At 46.8% G+C, this 21128-nt stretch overlaps 2 long non-coding RNA genes across 9 annotated transcripts in view; one reads left to right on the plus strand and one right to left on the minus strand.

Moving 5' to 3' along the window:
* Nucleotides 1-2640: 2640 nt before the first annotated feature.
* The window catches only part of LOC103348213 (uncharacterized), a 65132-nt gene continuing 46644 nt past the window's right edge, over nucleotides 2641-21128 (minus strand). For 4 of the 8 annotated variants that reach the window (XR_016237140.1, XR_016237154.1, XR_016237156.1 and 1 more), the window contains 4 exons: nucleotides 18838-19099; nucleotides 8281-8841; nucleotides 3250-3330; nucleotides 2641-2884 (listed from right to left, as the gene is read on the minus strand). This is a non-coding gene — a long non-coding RNA (uncharacterized LOC103348213). Of the gene's footprint in view, nucleotides 2885-3249; nucleotides 3331-8280; nucleotides 8842-18837; nucleotides 19100-19249; nucleotides 19298-21128 lie in introns of all 8 variants that reach the window. The other 4 variants (XR_016237134.1, XR_016237162.1, XR_016237158.1 and 1 more) reach the window with 3 other exon arrangements.
* On the plus strand, nucleotides 8755-15014 carry LOC149128725 (uncharacterized). The gene is made up of 3 exons (XR_016237169.1): nucleotides 8755-8850; nucleotides 12598-12668; nucleotides 12780-15014. It is a non-coding gene; the product is annotated as an uncharacterized LOC149128725 (long non-coding RNA).

Below are 21128 nucleotides of genomic sequence, written 5' to 3' on the forward strand. Positions count from 1 at the left end.
AGACCATTCCAGTAAGAATAGATTCAAGGTCAAGTTTTCCCACTTTTTTTTTTTTAAACCAAACAACATTTTTGAAATTGTAACTCATTCAAACCTCATGTTAACTGTGTGAGGTGGTGATCACTACTGGCCTCACAGTACAGATAGGGAAACTGAGGCATGGAGCAGAGAAATGTTCCCCAGTCACAGAGCTGGTAAGCGGCACAGGTGGCTGCTTGGTTGTGTGCCTGCACCTTGGTGACACCCTGATGCAACGTTTGCATGTTGGCTGTGCCACAGTTACCTCTCACACTTGATCTTAGCCAAAAGGCCAAGCAATACCACGGTTACTTCTCATGATTCCTGGAGGCAATACATTTTTCCAAGAGAGGAAACAATGACACCTAGGATGGGAAAAACAAAATTCACCTTAGCTAAGCCATTAACCTTAGGACAAAGTGGAATCAGGTGTCTTAAGGATTCTGACACGTTAAGTATGGGGTTTGGGGCCATTTCCAAGGTGGTGAAGCTACTTCAAGGAGGACAAGCCACTGCAGTAGCTGTCTCATCCCCTGAATTTGACACCCCAAAAAGCTGGGCCCAGTCTGACACAATTTCTGCAAACCACACACTCGCTCATTTTCCACAGATGGCCAACAGCTACCTGACCCTCCCACCGTATTCCTCTCCAGCCGCCTCTTGTCTGGGTCCAGTGGAGGGCGACGGCACAGCAAGGACACCTGGAACTCTGCCTGCCAGGAGGCGCCTGCAGTAACTGGGAGCATTTAGCTCGCAGAAGAGGAGCCAGGGGCCTGAAGGCCCGTCAGGCAGCCGATTCTGCCACGGGAAAGCAGCGGCTGGCTTCTCCCGGGCCATGCAGAGCAGTGCAAACTGGAAACTCCGGGCAACCAGACTCTGGCTCAGCGTAAGTCACGTCCCTTTCTGTTGCTGTTTTTCACATTTCTCATTATCAGTCTTAACTGTTAAAAATAGAATGCTTTCCTTGTGAAAAAAAAAAAAAAAAGCAGACAACAAAATACGAGTGGTAGAAAGTAAGAGCCTCCTCTTAACCCCTACCCAGTCGCCCCTCCTGGACAGACCTGTGGTATTTCCATGGCCCTTCTATGTGCATATACACCACCCACACGTGTGCAGTTCCTTTCTGTAGGTGGTCATGTAATTTAGCTCTATATTTATTTTTAAAATATCGCCACAAACAGACTCATCTCAGAAGGCAACGAACCAGGGCCCTTCCAAAGTATATCACTATGGCTTCCAAACAATATACTGAAATGCCTTGCCAAAAGGTCTGAAATATAATTTTATTTTTTAAGGTTTTATATGTACTTACTTGAGAGAGAGGTTACAAAGACACACACACGGCCAGCGCCACGGCTCACTAGGCTAATACTCCGCCTGCGTCACTGGCACCTCGGGTTCTAGTCCCAGTCAGGGCGCCGGATACTGTCCCAGTTGCCCCTCTTCCAGGCCAGCTCTCTGCTGTGGCCCAGGAGGACAGTGGAGGATGGCCCAAGTCCTTGGGCCCTGCACCCCATGGGAGACCAGGAGAAGCACCTGGCTCCTGCCTTCGGATCAGTGTGGTATGCTGGCCGCAATGCGCTGGCTGCAATGCGCCGGCCGCGGCGGCCATTGGAGGGTGAACCAACGGCAAAGGAAGACCTTTCTCTCTGTCTCTGTCTCTCTCTCACTGTCCACTCTGCCTGTCAAAAAAAAAAAAGGACACACACACACAGAAAGTGAGTGAGAGAGAGTGAAGAGAGAGTGAGAGCAAGAGCTCCCACTCCATCGGTTCCTTTCAAAAATGCCTGAAGCAGCTGGGGTGGGGTCAGGCTCAAGTCAGGATCCAGGAGCTTAATTCATCTCCCATGTGGGTGGCAAGGAGGGACTTGAGCCATCACCTTCCCAAGGGCGCACATTACCAGGAAGCTGGAATCAGAGGTGAAACTGGAGGGCCAGCATGTGGTTAGGCCACTGCCTGCGGTGCTGGCATCCCACATGGGCACCGGTTCAAGTCCTGGCTGCTCCACTTCCGATCAAGCTCCCTACTAATGCTCCTGGGAAAGCAGAAATGGCTCAGGTCCTTGGTCCCCTGCACCCACATGGGAGACCTGGATGAAGCTGCTGGCCCAGCCCCAGCCATTTGGAGATTGAACCAGCAGGTGGAAGACGTGTGTGTGTGTGTGTGTGTGTGTGTGTGTGTGTCTCCCTCTCTAATTCTGCATTTCAAGAAAAGAAATAAAGTGAAGCTGGGACTCGAAGCCAAGCATGCAGATATGGAATGCTGGTATCCCAAGTGGTGTCTTAACAAATGCACCAAATGCCTGCCCCTAGTTTTAATTATTTACTGTAAATATCTGAAGTGTTCCACAATTTCAGTTATCCTGATCTGGTAGCTTTTCTAAAAATAATTTATTAGGTATCTTGAAATACGAAGAAGACATTTGTTATGATGCTCGTTAAGAGAAAGCATGTTCAAATGATTAAAGCTATGCAGAAGTACACGGGCCTTCCAGGAATTCCAGCCACTGACCGGGTTTGAGCAGAGAGCGGGTGACAGTTGGTTACGACACGGTAGAGGAAATTAAAGCCACAGATGGGAAGGGGGGAGGTGAGCTGGACGGGCTGCCTTCCAAGATCCAACTCAGTGCGCTGATCTCTGATCTCCCACATATGCTCACTGGGGCAGCGAGAGGATCGCAGATGATGCCCTGCGAGCAGGAGCATCTGAAAGACTCGTGTTGCCTGAGCGGGAACAGCAGGTGCACTCACAGCCGGCTGGTTCTAGGGGCTGCTACTGCCACGTGGCCGGGGGACAGCAGTACCTGCAGGCGGCCACTCTTGTACCAGCTGCTCCTTGGGCACCGGGAGCTTGCAACCTTGGTACCTGGATTTAAAAGAAATTCCTCTCTTAACACCGCAGCTTTTGAACAGACAGCAAATACTGTACATTCCTAAGAGTCTGGCAGGGCAGGAAATTACTCCTTCACCTGTTTCCTATGTTGACATTTCATCAAGATGGAATTCAGTGGCCAGGAAGGATAATAGTAAAATATTTGACCTTAAAAAAGAAATGCCAGTTAGAATCTTCAGTGTTTGTATATGGGTTGGATAGATCATTTTTCTTTGAAATTTGAGAAAAAAATATAATCCCCCAAGGAGTAGCAAAAAGAGACATTGCTCTCTTATGCTGTTACCTGCAGTCACCAATTATTAACATTTTGCCACATCTGCTTTCTGTCTTAGTGTTACCATGATTATTCTCTTTCTTGGGGAGTATCTGAGGCACACTGCAGGCATCTGATGCTTCCCACCTGCACACTTCGGCTTCTCCTAAGAGCAAGGACAGAGTACAGTGAGCACATTCCGGGATGTGATGCTGAGGTTAATCTGTCACTAAACACAATCTTCGCCATCTTTCCAATGTTGGCCTTTACAGCATGTTTCCCTAATCTAAGATTGCACATTAAAACAAGGTTGTGAGGTTCCTTTTATTTTGTGATAGTCCCTCAGCTTTTGTCTTTTACAGTATGGGACACTGTGAGAGGGCTGCAGGCCTGGAGATTTCTAGCATGTCCCTCAACTTGGGCTTATCTGGATCTTCCTTCTTCTGAGATTCAGTTGATGCACCTGCTGCATCCCTCCGAGTGTCTCACGTTAGAAAGCAGCTGGCAGGGCCGGCTCTGTGCTGGATTAGGCTGTTTCTGCCTGTGGCGCCAGCATCCCATACAGGCACTGGTTTGTGTCCCAGCTGCTCCTCTTCCCATCCAGCTCTCTGCTTGTAGCCTGGGAAAGCAGTGGGAAGATGGCCCAAGTGCTGAGCCCCTGCATCCACGTGAGAGACTGGGAAGAAGCTCCTGGCTCTTGGCTTTGGATTGGCCCAGCTCTGGCTGTCGCAGCTATTCAGGGAGTGAACCAGTGGAGGGAAGACCTCTCTGTTTCTCCCTCTGTCTGTAACTATACCTCTCAAAGAAATAAATAAAAAATCTTTAGAAAGCAAGCAAGCAAGCAAGCAAGCAAGCAGCTGGCATCAGCCTGCCCAGGTGTGGTGGTGCTCTGGTCCCAGGGTTAAGGTGGAACACAGGGAGAGTTCTCCTTGGCAACAACCTTGTGCTTTTACAGAACTCAACAACTGAAGGAGAGAGCCTGGTGGGTCCCCCTGCATTTATTCCCCCTACAACTTCCCCTCTATGCTTTACTGAACAGTCTTCGGGGAGACACTTTGTAACAGGCAAATAGCCTGCTTACCACCAAACTGGCTTCAGCATCCATTGATAACCCTTGCCTGAGTTGATCACACTGTGACCATGGCCGACGGTTGGGAAAGGGGAAATGGTAACACTGAGGCACCTCCCCACTTTATCCCCCATGAATCCAGAATGGGGACCACTTGGGCTGACACACACCAGCACCTGCTCCCCACTGCGAGGGCTGGAGGACACCGCAGCAGTGCTGCTGCAGAAACAGCGCCAGAGAGAGAGAGAGAGAGAGAGCGAGCAGACCACCTGGCCCGCCCACTTACTGGGGACACTGGCTCCTCCCAAGAAATGACTCCGGGGACTGTACTGTGGCACAGAGGGTTAAAGCCCTGGCCTGCAGTGCTGGCATACCACATGGATGCTGGTTCTAGTCGGCATACCACATGGATGCTGGTTCTAGTCCCAGCTGCACCACTTCTGATCCAGCTCTCTGCCTTGGCCTGGGAAAGCAGTGGTAGATGGCCTAAGTCCTTGAGCCCCTGCACCCATGTGAGAGACCTGGAAGAAGCGCCTGGCTGCTGGCTTTGGATCAGCGCAGCTCCGCCCATGTGGCCATCTGGGGAGTGAGGCAGCAGATGGAAGACCTCTCTCTCTGTCTCTACCTCTCTCTGTAACTCTGTCTTTCAAATAAATAAAATAAATCTTAAAAAAGAAAGAAAGAAAAGAGTCCTATAGCAAACATCTACCCATGCCTGCAGACCACTGCCTTCAGCGTCCTGGTTTCAACAGATGCTACCACCCTCTCCCTCGCTACTCAAGCCACAGATCCAAGCAGCACCCCCAGTCCCTTCCTCTTCATGACTCCCCACATCTCATCAGTAGCTGTGTCCTGTGTGATGAGACCCTCCAAACACCTCCAAGAACTTATTCCCAGAGCTGCACCTCCATCAGCAGCCCCTGGTCTGGGCTACCTACCATCATCTCTGCCCTGGACCTCTGCAATGCCTCTGGATTTTCTATCCTGCAGTGCACTCTTCTCACTAAAGCCACAGTGACCCTTCGGAAGTGTGAACCTGATCCTGGCCCATCAGATCTTGCAGCATCCCCCCTCTACTCTAAGGACACTGGTTAGGGTGCTAAGTTAAAATTCCCCTATGTGATGCACAGGTCTCCGTGGCCTGGAGTTGGCTCCCTTCCCCAGGTACTTCCTTTTTGGGTCATGGCACCACCTCTTACTGGCTGCTTTTCTGGCAGGACAGATGGAGACAGGCACAAGATGACATATGTGTGAAATAATAATAATCTCTCGGGGAATCTCAGAAGCTTTAACTGGATCTGCTGGTTGCAGAGAGAAGAGCCCACCAGGAGGTGATGGCTTGAATCCTTTGCTCTGCAGGTGATAAAGCTGTTTAAAGGGATGGGCCACCAGAGGGCGCACCATGACCCCACAACAGGCGTGAGGAGGCCTGGGTTCCACCGTCCTTATCTCTTGAGGGAAAAGACACTAGACACCTATTGGATGTAACTGTCCACTCCGTCTGCGCCATCGTGGGCATCCGAAACCCAAGGGCAGCCAGACGCCTTTATTTTGATGCCGCATCCAAGGTTTCAGAACAAACATGTGAAGAAAAATCCCATCTCTGAATGAAGAAGCCCATAGGAAAGCTTTGGCTGTTTTTTTTTTTTTTTCCTTCAAAAAGACAATTTTAAAAAGCCTTTCCTCAGGAAAGAACTCTTGGTAAGTTGGATAACTTCTGCAACTCTGTGTGTCATCTTGCAGAGATTAGAAAATTCTCCTGATTATTGAGGATTGCACAAAATGACCTGATGTGACCCATAGCTTCCTCCGCCGAGCATTCACAGTGCTCCTGCTACTTTATTGAGAATTGTATTTATAAGAAAGATAAATTTTGCTCACATAATCATATTAGAAGCTAAGTATTATTGTTCCCATTTTGCAAGTGAGAAAACTGAGGGCCAGAGCACTTCAGTACCCTAAAATCACAAAATTGGGATTTGAACACAGCACTCTGAGATGCAAGTCCACAATCCTATACAGTGGGCCGTGTGTCTTCCCAGTCTCTCATCTTTCTCTGACATTTGTGGACTTTCTCTTCTTTCCCTTCCCTGCACGCATACCACACCCTCCTGTGCATGGCTCCAGGAGCTACTGGCCACATTCTAGGATGGAACTGCCTCTAGATTTCACCTGCTATTCCCAGTCGCAAGCAGCCTATCCTGTATTCCACTCACCACACTCCACTCCCTGTTGTACTAAGGGTGGAAGCACCTGCTGTGCTACCCTCCAGAGCCAGCATCCCCAAGTGACTGTGACGAACTGAAACCACTGACATCACCTGCAAACCTGCCATCTGCATGAGAGGTGTGGTGAGGATCTGTGGTTGCCATGTAGCACAGCCTGCAGTGACAGGCCCTGGGCACCAGGGGGGGCCCGACCCTCCCAGAAAGGAAAGGTAACAGCTACTTTCTGTGTGTGTGTGTGTGCCCACAAACTATCAAATCATTGCATGTAACACTTTGACTGTGTCATACAGAGAAGACAGAACAGTCTTCCTCTAGGATGACAGAGCAGAGCTTGTTTTTAAAAATTAGGAGTCCAAGAAGCATCAGATCTCTGAAATGCAAGAGACATCTATACCCAGCCAAACTATCCATTCAATGTGAGACTAAAAGGAAGGCAGCCAATTAATAAGCACATTTACATCCTTTCTAAGGCAGTATTTCACAAAAATGAATAAGTAATTTGTTGGAGAAGACTACACAGGGTCTAGCAATCAGGGACAATACAAGGCAAGAGAGTGGGAATCCAGGGGAGGGCTTTCCCAGCTGCACGTGTGGGCAGAGCCCAGTGAGCAGCTGGCTGGTTTGGGGCAGGTGGATGGGGCTCCCTGGGAGATGTAACCAGGAACAGTACTGACCTGGGGGGAGAGCACATTGTGTTGGTGGGCTTGAGGAGGAGTGACACGTTAATAATCATAATATACTACTTGACTCAGCAGGGCATTTACAAGGCTGTGATCCTTTATGTTCTGATTATCGATTTAATCAGATATTGACAAATAACTGCCAGATATAGGTAAGAGAGGAGAGGTGCTAAATACCCAGTTTGTAAATCAGGAATCAATAGATTCTGCCTAAAGTTGGTTGGTAAAATGAGAAGTCCAGGATCAGCAGGTTGTTGGAAGGCATGAAAGCACAGGCCATCAGAGGCGTTAGTCAGATTTGGGAGTTGTTAGCTCTGAGAGCTACCTTCAAGCCCAAAATCCTGCTTTCTGTTTTAAACCATGCAGCACTATCTGACTACTTAAAAGATGGATGTGAGTTACTCTGTGATGAAGTTCAGCTGCTATCTAAAAATTACTAAAAATGTAAGTAAATCAGTAAATATTCACACAGAGCCCTAGGTCTCGGTCTTGGGTCAGCCAGCAGCAAGTTCTGTGACTCACTAAGTCATTTCACCCCTCTGGTCTCAGCAAGCGGGTTAGAACTCACTGGCTGCTACACGATCGTCACTGTTGTCAACTGCACATGATCATCAAAATGCAAACTCACCTGCTACCTTGGACAAGACCATGTCTCTTTTGACAAACATTCTTTCTCTTAGACACATACTGCAAACAAAGCACAGCTTTTCAAGATACAACAAGGGGCATGCGCAGGCTTAGCCCTGTGGGCATGTGGAGTCCTGAGCTTGAAAGAGATGCGCTTTTCCACCCTGCCACGTGCATAACGAGTAAATATGACCAGAAGATCTCACGCTCATGGCCTCCCCTTTTTTTCAGGGCAGGTTCAAATTATGAAATTAGAATTCACGCCCAGGGAAGCAACCAAGCTTCCCACTAAGGAGCCCTTGTAGGTCCACAACAGGCATAGGAGGACTTGTGTGGAAACACGAATGCATGGGGGCTCAGAAATTGTCACTGGAGAGAATTCAGGCTGCACCTCGCCTCCAGCTTCACGAGCCACTTCCCTAGCTGTGCTTAGCCCCGGCACAGGGACAGCAAAGAGCAGAGAGAGAGAGAGAGAGAGAGAGAGAGAGAATGAATCTCAAAGTCACACCTACTCCAAGGCAGAAGATAAACTCCACTGTCCGCCTCCTGCTGTGTGTTCCTTCTTCCTTCTCCTCTGTTCTTCAGTTCACACGGCCCACACGTCCGGGACAGACGGATGTGCGCGTTCCGACGGTTTGATTCTGTGTTCTGCTTCTGGCACGATGTGTTCTTCTGCGGAGTCAGAGCCCACTTCCCCAGCACCAGGGAGTCTGCTTGTGCGCAGGTGAAGGTAACTGGGCCTCAATTCCAAAGCACCGATTCCTATCCAGGTGAGAGCAAGCCCCATGGTCTACCTCTGCTGGAAGCTCAGTTCGGAAAGTGAATGTGACAGCCCAGATGCCCGGCCCCAGAGCTGCTGCTTAATTTCTGTGAGGGTGAGGAGGAGGACAGGTTTCCCAGGTGGGCGGTGTAGGGGCCTTTGCAGACAGTGGCCTCCCTTCCTGCTTCCTCCCTTGGTGATGCTGAGCTGAGTTGAGCTGAGCTGGACTTTAGGCGTATTAAGCCTCACTCCCATTTCGCAGGTGAAGAAACGGAGGTAGACGGAGGTGAAATACTTGTCCAGGTTTCCACAACTGGAGCAGGTGGAGTCAGATTGGGATATCTGTTACTCTAAAGTGCTAATCCTTCCCACCTGGGCTGCTTCTCGCTTGCTCGCTCGCTCGCTCTCTCTCTTACACACACACCCTGCCCCCAAGACCCCATCCTCCCAAGGGCACTGCCAACACTGGGCTGCAGGTGGAGACCGGGGTACGGCACAGAGGATCTGGTGCCTGGGTGTGAGGGGAGGAGTGTGTCTCTGCTTTGGCTGCGAAAGAGCTGCCCTCCTCCTTGGTCTCCCTCATTGCTTTGAACCCAAGCTACAGGCTGAGAAGTGACTGTAGGTGGTGACACTTAGGACACACCAGGGTAGAATAACTGGGCATGTCCTCTAGGGGTATAGAGAGGCCTCGCTGGTTTTCGATTGTCTACTTTTTCATGCCTGCTGTTTTCATTCCTCCATTTCCATTTTTCAAGATTTTTATTTATTTATTTGAAAGGCAGAGTGAGAGTGAGAGTGAGAGTGAGAGTGAGAGAGGTCTTCCATCCACTGGTTACTCTCAAAATGGCTGCAATGGCCAGGGTTGGGCTGGTCTGAAGCTAGGAGCCAGGAGGTTCTTCCGGGTCTCCCACATGGGTGTAGGAGCCCAAACACTTGGGCCATCTTCTACTGCTTTCCCAGACCACAGCAGAGAGCTGTATTGGAAGTGGAGCAGCTGGGACTTGAACCAGCTCCCACATGGGATGCCGGCACTGCAGGCAGGGGCTTAAACTGCTAAAGCACAGAGCCAGCCCTCATTCCTCCACTTCTGACTTCCTGTGTGTGGCAGAGCTGTTCCTGCTGCTTCCACTTGCCTGTGGCGTCTTCTTGGCCCCACGCTGAGGACTGGCTTGGAATCCGTGTGTGCTGTCCATCCTTCTGCTTTGGGAAGGGAACTGCTGGGCAGTTGTGAGGTCTTGGGCAGCTGTCTGGGTCCTCTGGTTCGTGGAGGTGCAGGAGGCCTTGTGTCTTCAGAGGGCACTCAGACCGGTGCCGGCCACAGCAGAACCCCTTGGCTTCGTTTACACGATTGCTCTTACTTATTTACTTTTTAAAAAAGTACTGGGGAGAGCTGCACATATTTTATTTAAAAATAACATTTTTTGGATTTTTTTAAGTTCAAATGTGTTGTATATTCACTGCAGACTTTTGGGAGAGGAATATCAAAATAAGAGAAATAAATATGGCTGTAGCCTGCACTATTTGGGGACGTGTTCCAGGACCCCTGTGAGCACTGAGAGCTGTGTTTGCTCATATCTGTAGTATAAAATGACATAGCCATGGCATGTAGCCTACAACCACCTCCCCTGTGCTTTCTGTCACCTCTCAATCACTTTTAATACCTAACACAATGTAAAGGACACACTTACTACACTGCATTGTCCTGGGAATAATGACAAGGGGGTAAGTCCGTAAGTGCCCAGCGTGGATGCTGTTTTCCCTCCGTGTATTTCCGATCCACAGCTGGTTCAAGCCCTGGCTGCAGAACCTATGGACACAGAGGGTCGGCAGCGTTTCCTGCAATCCCACCATCTGAGAATAAGCTTCGGAAAATGCGTAGCCTCTAATTCTTCTGTCTGCACCTACCTGCATTCACTCTGATTTATAAAAATGGACCTCACTTTGTCTTCCTGACACTAGCTGAGCCTACAGCCGTTTCTCTTGCTTTGCCTTTGCCAGCCTGCCCTGGTTTTGTTCGGATGTAGGACAGCTGTGAGCCTGGGGGGAGGCTGGGACCATCTCCTGCCGGAAGGAATGAAATTAATAGGTCTAGGTCATCACTGATAACTCCTCTAGCCTTGTCCGTGACTCACTGGGGAGTGAGCGTATGACGTTATTCTGGTCAAAGAGACGGGAGGGAAGTTCATGAGGGAATTTCTTGGAAAAGTTTTTCCCTTTTAAATAAAAACTCATGAGAGAGAGAGAGAGAAACCGCAGCCATTTACAAACTTGGAGGATGAAGAAGCCAACTTAAGGGCACCAGCTCATAAAACAGATTGCCAGCAGCAGGACATGCTCATTTGTTAAGCTTCTGGATTAACCCATGAGGCAACCATCCCCAAAGTGGGCATCCTGATACACGAGAGAACAAATAGCTTCCCTGGCTAGGCTAGCTCACATTTTCTGCTACTTGCAGCCCCTAGCATCCTGTCTATCAGAATTTCTCATCATTAGATCTGATCCTAGAGCATTAGCTTAAATGATTTATGCTATTCTTTCCACCAATATACCAACATGCACCCAGCCATGTCCATTTCTTTGGACACCGAGTTCCTTGCTGTGTTTTTGCCGTTGTAGCATTGCTGTAGTGGCATGCTTGTATTGATTTATGTCCTTAGACTGACTTAAATGCTATGAACAATTTTAAGGCTTCCTATAGTATTCCAAGTTGCCAAGTTGTCTGGATGTTTGATGCAGACCTTCGGAACTCCTTCAGGGCAGATGTTTGGCTAGTGGTTCAGCCACAGTAGAAATACCAAGATTCGAGTCCTGGTTCTGGCTCCAGATTACAGCTTCCTACTAATGCAGACGCTGGCAAACAACAGGTGATGGTTCAAGTAATTGAGTCGCTGCCCCTTGCAAGGGAGACGCGGATTGAATTCCTGGCTCCTGGCTTTGACCCAGCCCAGCCTTGCGCTACATGTTCTGGGCATTTGGGGAAGGGAACCAGTGGATGGGACATCTCTATCTCTGACTCTCTCTCTGCCTTGTAAATAACAACAACAACAACAACAACAACAAAAAGTTTAAACAAGTATTATTCCTGCAAGTTTGAACTCATTTTCCAAAATGAATTCCCTTTAAGTGAAGTATGTCTTGCAATAAACTTTTAATATTGAATGTTCTCATCACATTACATTGAGATCAGATGATTATAGCTTTATGATGCAAGATCCCTGGACTAGATAGGTCAATTGCTTGGCCTGGCAGTTCTCAGCTCGGGCAAAGTACTTGTGACCACCTTTTATATACTCTCTACTGATATTTAATAGATAACAGTCTCCATGTGTAAAAAGTGAATTATTTAAGTTTTTATGTGCATATACTAATGAGCCCATCCTCACATCCCTACAGTCAAGAAGCACATTCATCACCACCAAATTGCAAGACCCCTCAAACGTGGATGTCCAGGGTCTTAGAATTCATTGCTTCCTGTATTTTATCTGTTCTTTGTTTGTCTAAGGGAAGAGATAAAACTTGCTTCTTATTATTCTGCCTTGCATGGAAGCAGGTATTTCCCTCCAAGGAGCTTTTTAAAAATAATCTCTGGCTCCCCCCAGATCAAATGTATTGGGGGAAAGGCTTGGGATTATATTTACTTATTTGTTTTTACTAAAGTATAATAAGCATACAATAAGCCCATCCATTTCAGTAGTTTGGTGAACTTTGTCAAATGTATATAGTCATGTAATTATCACAACTGATGGGAGAATCGTTCCATGCCTTCCTTCTATTATCTTATGCCCTTCTGTAGCCAAGCCATTCCCTCGCCCCTAGCTCCTGCCAATCATTAGCCTATTCTAGCTTCCTACAGTTTTGCTTTTTCAAAAATGTCACAGATATGGAATCACAGAAATAGAATCACAGAAACGTAGCACTTTGATTGGGTTTTTTTCACTTAGAATAATGCATTTTAGATTCATCAATATGTTATATGGTGGATACAGTGCATGCCAACAGTTTATTCATTTTTACTACTGAGTGTTATTTTATTGTAAGGATGTCCACAGTTTGTTTCTCCAATCCCCAGCTGAACGACACATTTTTGGAAAACTCCCCTGGTGATTCTAACAAACCTCCAGGACTGAATCATTGGGTTAGGTAAGACTTCTCGGGCTGGTGCAGTGGCATAGCGGGTGAAGCTGCCTCCTGCAGTGCCAGCATGCCATATGGGTTCCATTTCGTGTCCTGGCTGCTCTACTTCCAATCCAGCTCTCTGCTATGGCCTTGGAAAGCTGTGGAGGATAGACCAAGTTCTTGGGCCTCTGCACCCACGTGAAGACCCAGAGGAAACTCCTGACTCCTGGCTTCGAATTGGTGCAGCTCCGGCCATTGCAGCCATCTGGGGAGTGAACCAGCGGATGGAAGACCTCTCTCTCTCTCTCTGCCTCTCTGTAACTCTGCCTTTCAAATAAATAATTATTTTAAGAACTTTCTTTAAAAAATAAGACTTCTCAATAGTCATATTAGGTAAAGACAGGGTTCCTTCTTTTTTTGTCTATCTCCCTGTTGAAATCACATTTTCTGGTATCCATAGCCTTCTAACCTGGCAAAATCCCCCTCCATCCAATGTATCCCCAAGCCAGCTCAGGCTCTTCTGTTAACAGCCTACCTCACAGCAACAGTCCCATATCCACTCCACGCACCAATCTCTTCATTTCTCATTCACAGTCATTTGTTAAAACGCACACCTCCCATACATAATTTTCTATAAATTCCTCTTGGATATTTAAGATGATAGCATTCAACAGACAATTAAGAGTAATGCTTGAAGGGATAATAAATATTAATTCTTTAGTGATATAGTAGGATTCTCCAGAGAAACAGAACCAAGAGTGTATGTGCACACTCAAGTATTATGACAGGAATTGGCTCACCCAGTCATGGACTTCGAAGGCACAGCAAGGTGAGTAGTTAATAATAATGCACTGTACACCTCAAAACAGAAGATGGGATTTTGAATGGACTCACCATGAAATAAATGAGAAAAGTTTAGGATGAATGGATAGGCTAATTACAGATTTGCTCATTACCTATATTTACATGAATCAGAACATCCACTGTACCTCATAAATACGTACAGATATTATGTCATAAAAATAAAATTAGTATTTTAAAATCAGAGGCCAGGCCGGCGCCGCGGCTCACTAGGCTAATCCTCCACCTTGCGGCGCTGGCACACCTAGTTCTAGTCCCGGTCGGGGCGCCGGATTCTGTCCCGGTTGCCCCTCTTCCAGGCCAGCTCTCTGCTGTGTCCAGGAAGTGCAGTGGAGGATGGCCCAAGTGCTTGGGGCCTGCACCCCATGGGAGACCAGGAGAAGCACCTAGCTCCTGGCTTCGGATCAGCGTGGTGCGCTGGCCGCAGCGCGCCGGCCATTGGAGAGTGAACCAACGGCAAAAGGAAGACCTTTTTCTCTGTCTCTCTCTCTCACTGTCCACTCTGCCTGTCAAAAAAATAAATAAATAAATAAAATAAAATCAGAGGCCAGGGATGGCATTGGGGCATAGCAAGTTAAACTGCTGCCTGTGATGCTGGCATCCCATATGGGCTCCAGTCCACTTCCAATCCAGCTCCCCGCTCATGGCCTGGGACAAGCAGTGAAAGATGGCCCAAGTACCAACCACATGGGAGAAGCAGGAGCTCTAGGCTCCTGGCTTTGGCCAGCCCAGCCCCAGCCATTGCAGCCACTTGGGTAGTAAATCAATCTCTAACTCTGCCATTCAAATAAACAAATAAATCTTCAAAAAATCAAAACCCCGGAGGCTGAGAAGTCCCCTATCTTCCATCTGTGAGCTAGAGGACAGGGAAAGCAGGTCATGTGAATGCAGACCCCATCCAAAGGCCTGAGCCTGGGGGCTGACGGTGCAGGTCCCAGTATGAGCCTACAGGCCTGGTGGTGGGCGTGGCGGAAGGATGTCTACCACTGGCTTCAGTTCCAGTGTGGCTATGAAGGCCCCATAGCCAGGAGACCACACGTCCAGGGGCAGTAGAAGATGGAGGTCTCCGCCATAGCAGAGGACAGACTGGCCCTTCTCCTGCCTTTTTGCTGCATCCAGATGCCCACACACTGGGGAGGGCAAGTCTTCTACTGCTTGAAATGTCAGCCTTTCTGCAAATACCCTTGCAAAACACAATCCAGAAATCATATTTTGCCAGGTCCCTGGGTATTGCTTAACTCAGTTAAGATGGGGCCAGTGCTGTGGCATAGTGAGTAAAGCCACTGCCTGCAGTGCCAGCATCCCATACGGGTACCAGTTTGAGTCCCAGCTGCTCCACTTCCTATCTGGCTCTCTGCTATGGCCTGGGAAAGCAGAAGATGGCCCAAATCTTCGGACCCCTGCACCCAAGTAGGAGACCTAGAAGAAGCTCCTGGCTCCTGACTTCAGATTGGTGCAGCTGTGGCCACTGGGGCCATTTGGGGAGTTAACCAATGGATGGAAGACCCCCCCCCCCCTATCTCTCTGCCTCTCTGTAACTCTGCCTTTCAAATAAAAAAATCTTAAAAAAAAAAAAAACTCAGTTAAGTTGACCCATAAACGTAGTCATCAAAATGGGTCATGTGACACAGGGTAGTAGCAATCTGCGTTTCTTGGAAACATCCAGGAAGAGTGGCTTGGAGATGTGCATGCTTTCCAAGGTTCATTTTCAGTTGTGTGTGAACCTGAGGCCAGGCTGCTTGTGATCTCCAAGGGTGGTGGTTTTAATTTTTATTTACTTCTTTTCTAATAAAAGTAAATCATTTATTATATTATAGTCATTTGTATTACATATGTGTATATTATATATGAGAATGAGTCACACAGCAAACCCAGCTGTGTGCCATATGTAAGAGATACATCTCCAAACAAAAAGATTTGGAAAGTAAGAGAATGATATATACATCAAAGAAGCACAAATTAAAAGCAAGCAGGGGTGGATGTTCTAATATCACATAGCTAGAAATTCAAGGCAAAGATCATAAAATGAGAAGGGTGCATCATTATACAAGGAGTCTAGTTCAGTGAAGATATCATTTATGTAAGGGATGATGCTTTTCAACAATTAAAATATGTGCAGATAAAAGATTTAATAGAGGGGCCGGTGCTGTGGCATAGTGGGTAAAGCCGCCACCTGCAGTGCCGGCATCCTGTATGGGCTAAGGTTTGAGACCTGGCTGCTCCATTTCTGATCCAGCTCTCTGCTATGGCCTGGGAAAGCAGTGGAAGATGGCCCAAGCCCTTGGGCCACTGCCCCTGTGTGGAAGACCCAGAGGAATCTCCTGGCTCTTGGCTTTGGATAGGTGCTGCTCCGGCCATAGCAGCCAATTGGGGAGTGAACCAATGGATGGAAGACCCCCCCACCCCCACCCCGCCCCGGCCTCTCCTTCTCTCTCTGTGTAACTCTTTCAAAGTAAATAAATAAATCTTTGGGGAAAAAAAAAGATTTAATAGAAAATGCCCTTCATAGCCTCCAGCAACAGTCCAAAACTGACAATTCTCCATGGTTCCAGAATACCTTTCCAGAAAATCTTTGATGTTTGTAGCAACACATACAAATAGATCTGCATTTTATGTCCTTACTACTTAGTTATGCAAGACAGACTGTATTATTCATAATGCAACATATATCACTTAGTTACACAAGACTTTATTATTCATTATCTTCCAAGCCTTGCCTCTGTCATTTCATGTTCAGGGAGGTTTTTTTTTTCATATTTTTTTCTTTTTTTAATTAGCTGTATGCCTGTTTTTTATGTCAGATGGATATGCTATAATTCATTTAACACCACCACTGTTCATAGAAATTAAATTGCTCTTTTTTTGTTATTACAGTGCTCCAATGAATACAGTGCTTACATACAATGTTCAGAGGTGCTTCTTCAAGCAAATTTGAAAGGTGGGTTCCTGATAGTGGACTCACAGGGGCACAGGCAATGTTTACATGTCTAAAAAATATGGCAAGCCTGAAAGTAGGGAAATTTTCTTGAATCGAAATTTTAAAGTAGCTTTAAACTTACAGAAAAATTTGTGGCAATAGGACATAGAATTCCATTCTCAGACATCCCTCATTCCACTGCCTCTATTGCTAACATTTTATCTCAGGAGGGCAATGTGTTACACCTCAGACATCAACAGTTATGCATTATTAATAAATGCTGCTACTTTACTTGAACTTTTTTAGTATTTATCTTGTACTATTTTCCGTTCCAGGATCCCACCCAGGGCGCTGCACTACATGTGGTCATCACGACTCCTTGGACTCCTCTAGATCACACTGTTTTCCTAGACTTTCCTTGATTTTGATAACCTTGACAGTTTTGGCAAGTACCAGTAAAGTATTTGGTTAATTTCCCAAAGCATCCCATGTCTACTGGCTGGGACACAGAGCCTGGCACAGCCTGCTGGCTGAGAGGACGAGCAGTCAGGGACTATTTGGATACAGGGGAGTTAGATTCATTCTGGAAGCAAGGGAGAAAAACACAACCTTGGGTGACGCAGTGATTTTACATGGCCAGTTCTCTGTTCAGCTTTGTGGATCCAGAGTCAGAATAGGAGAGAAATTGTATCACTAGGAGAACAAGTGGGTTAGAAAGGTCATAAGGCTCTACTATACAAACCCTTGACTGCAAGTGATATGAAGTACATATTTTGGTAAACTTTGAGCAAGTTACACATGTCATACATGGTTGGGTAAAAAATGTGAAAACCTCCATGAGTAAAAAGGCAGGCAAAAAGTCAAAGAAGTATCATTTATAATTCTGATGTGGGTAGTGAATATATCAATTTTTGATCCAGGCTCTTACCTCCCAGAGAGATAGAAATGCTAAGTGGAGACCGGTATCATGTGCAAACAGGAATAGAATTCATTTGGTAGTCAGAGAATAAACATACGTTCACGTGTGAGTGTGCCAAATAATTGCTATAAACTGAAGAGAAAAGGAAAACCAAAAGCAGTGCCTTGCTTTGGAAGGTCTGTCCAAGGAGGGTGGGAGACGGGGAAAGATGTGTTTGAGCTCCACGGCGGAAGATTGCCCATGAGAGCGACTGCATTACACAGAGCAAAGAGCAAAAACGGGAGCACTAACTCTAAGCGAGGTCCACAGCACAAAGAGCAAAAATGATGTGGTACTTAAAAAAAAAAAAAGATTTATTTATCTATTTGAAAGGCAGAGTTAGAAAGAGGGAGAGAGAAAGATATATTCCATACACTGGTTCACTCCCCAAATGGCCACAATGGCCAGCACTTGGCCAGGCCCAAACCAGGAGCCAGGAGTTTCTTCTGGGTCTCCCGTGTGGGTGCAGTGGCCTAAGCACTTGGGTCATCTTCTCATGCTTTCCCAGGTGCATTAGTAGGAAACAGGATCAGAAGTGGAGCAGCTGTGACATGAACTGGCACTATTACACCACAATGCCAGCTCAGAGTGGTACTTCTAAGCAGTGTCCATGAAGGAAAGATAGCTCTTTCCCCTTTCTACCCCTTTTTAAGGGGGTGGTATCCCAATTGGGTATGCAAATAGGGTGGGGTCTTAGCACATGCCCTGGTCCTGGATGAGACAGGTGCATCCTAGGAAGGTGGGCGTATCAAATCAACAGTTAAAGAGATAGCATAACAAGAACTGAAGTCCACCTAAACTAACTCCTTGCCTATTTATCCTACATCACTTCCCTCCTCAGAGGCTTCTGAACCTTAATCTTTAGGGGTTGTTGAGGGATGAAGTTCCATCTTCTGTATCTACTTCCTGCTAATCAGGGCCATAGTCCCAGCCTAACCTGGGTCCAGAAATCTCTTCCTATCTTATCTAATGGTTCCATCTCATGAGTCAGAAGATTTTCATCAGTTGTTGCCAATGGCTGTGGCCCCCACATGGTCTTCAGTACTTTGAGAAGCTGCTGAACTCTGAAACAAATTTATCAATCAGGATGAGGGTAATTGGAAAAAGATAGCTAGCAAGTAGAATCTCTCTTCCCAAATACTAGGGGCTGATAAGACTGTCCCAGCCTAGTTTATAAAACCATCTGGCCTGGACATAAAAGCTTTGTAATGTCTCTTTTGGTGAACATACTCCTGTTAGGGTGGATGTGAGAGCTGATCTCAAGGGTAGGCTAGATTGCCCAAAAAATAGACATTTTTAAAAATGGCTTCATGGGGCATAGTAGTATCTGCTACTGCTACAGAAGAAGAACTCATTAATTTTCCTGCCTCTTTCTGAGAGAATCAGAAGAGATATATAAAACATGTCTGCCATAAAATATGACAACCCTAACATGACAAAAGCAAAGACTTACTTACCTTTTCGATTTTGAAGAGGTACCTGAGGTCTTCAGTTGGCTCATTAAAGTAGGCAGCCTTATCCTCTGCTTGAACCTGTGAAGACTCAAGAGGTAAAAGCTAAAGTCTTGACACAGGTGCCCAGCTTGGAATACCCTGTAAATGAACTGCAGTGGGAGTGCTCAGAAGCACGTTAAGGTCCCTTCCACTTAGGCTGTAACAGGTCAGAAGAGGAGCCTGCTCTCCCAGTCTTTAACAAAACCAAGTCTCCTGGGAAGATGGTCTGTGGGGAGATAGAGAGAGTGAGCAAGTGAGATCTTCCACCTACTGGTTCACTGCCCAAATGACCACAGTGATCAGAGCTGGGCTGACCCAAAGCCAATATCCAGAAGCTTCTTCCGGGTCTCCCATGTGGGTGCAGGGGCCCCAGTACCTCAGCCATCTTCCGCTGCTTTCCCAGGCACATTAGCAGGCAGCTGGACTGGAAGTGGAGTAGCCAGGACTTAAATCAGTGCCCAAATGTGACACCAGTGCTGCAGGCAGCAGTTTTACCTGTTATACCACAGCACGGATCCCCAGACTTTTCTTAAGACTATGATTAGCTTTCTCAACTTGACCTGATGGCTGAACTCTCCAAGTGGAATACAGATAAGAGAGCCTTAGAGCAGTGGCTGTCCGCTGACTTACTTTAGATACCTCTTGTGCCTTCTCTGTTCAAGTTGGGAAAGTTTCTATCCGTCCTGTGAAACTATCAATAAAGACTAGTACACAGTTGTGATCACTTGCTGTGGGTATGTTGGTGGAGTCAGTTTGACTGTCTTCACTTGGATATGTTCCTCTGCTTTGTACAAAAGTAAACGGGGCAGCCTGATGTGACCACTAGGTTATTTTGAAAACTGAGAGAACAGGACTGATTTATTCCTCTTACCACAAGCATGCAGCCCTTTCCCTCAAAATACCTAACAACTATCTGCCTCAGTGTTCCTCTTCCCACATGGGTAGAGTCATGCATTTCCTTAACAATTTTTCACTGCGAGGGCCCTGGGAGCATGACTTATGATCTACAGTCCACCAGCCGCTGGCATCTTCAGTGTGATCTCATTGCTGGGCCCATTCTGTCTCAGGTACTGATTTTTGGTTACTTCTACAGGTTGAGGTATTAAAGCAATTTCTAGATCCGCCTGTGCAGCAGGTCTTTTTGCTGCCTTATCGGCTCATGTATTTTCTTTGCTAATATGACTGTTTCTACTGGAGTGCCCTGCAGTGAATACAGCCACTTCCAGAGGTTCCAGTACTGGCTGCCTGAAGGAGAACTAATACCCGAGTTCTTTACAGTCAGTAGGCTTCTTTATCCCCAAATTGCTGCACGTGCATGTGACACAGGAGTGCATATTTGGAATCTGTGCAAATACTGATTCTTTGGCTCTTGCCTACTTGTAAGATCGAGTCAAAGCATTTAAGTTCAGCCTTTTGAGCTGAAGTGTGAGATGGCAATGCTCAAAGCCTGAGCTTCCATCACCTGATCCACCATTCGACGTCTGGATTTTCCCGAGGTTTACCTCATAGATCAGGCCTACTGAATACACTTGCTCTATGGTCTCTACACAACAGTGAGCCAATTCTTCAGTACTCTCAGATGACAAGAGAGTAGCCAGACTGAGGACTTACATTGATGAATCAGGTCTGAAGGTGGATCAATCCATTCAAAGGCAAACAAAAACTGGAATTCTGGGTTTAACAGGATGAAGAAGGCAACCTTTAAGTCTAGGACTGTGTATCACAAAGTGCCCTCCGTGTTCATATAATAAGGATTTGGCACAACAGGATCAATTGGAATGACTGCCTCATTAATGGCTCTGAGGTCCTGAACCACCCTGTGTTCTCTGGCCCTAAAACAGGCAGAATGAAAGTATTACAGAGAGACTGACAAGCAATCGTTTATGGGACACTGACTTTGATGGGGAAATGGAGTTTTATCCTTTAAGAAGATTCTGATAGGCACAGCATGTGTAGCCTGTCTAGGTAGTTCCTAATCCCAGACGTAAGGCTCTATTCTTTTATTTCAATAGGAAGGTCATCCAAACTAGGGCCTGCCTCAGTGTTTGCTAACATCTTAACAAATGACGAAGACTTAGCAGCAATCAACATGAGGGAAGCACCCAAGGGTGACAGCAAATCCCTTCCAAGTAAAAGAGCTGGACATTCAGACATCACCAAAAAATGACAAGAGATAAGAACATCTTCTATTTGACAAACCAGAAGCAAAAATAAATTTCTTAGATTTATCATCAACTCCCCTAACAATACAACTT

This window comes from Oryctolagus cuniculus, chromosome 1 (assembly GCF_051225735.1).
Source record: "Oryctolagus cuniculus isolate XC-2025 breed Fujian yellow rabbit chromosome 1, ASM5122573v1, whole genome shotgun sequence".
In the NCBI taxonomy this organism is placed as follows: domain Eukaryota; kingdom Metazoa; phylum Chordata; class Mammalia; order Lagomorpha; family Leporidae; genus Oryctolagus; species Oryctolagus cuniculus.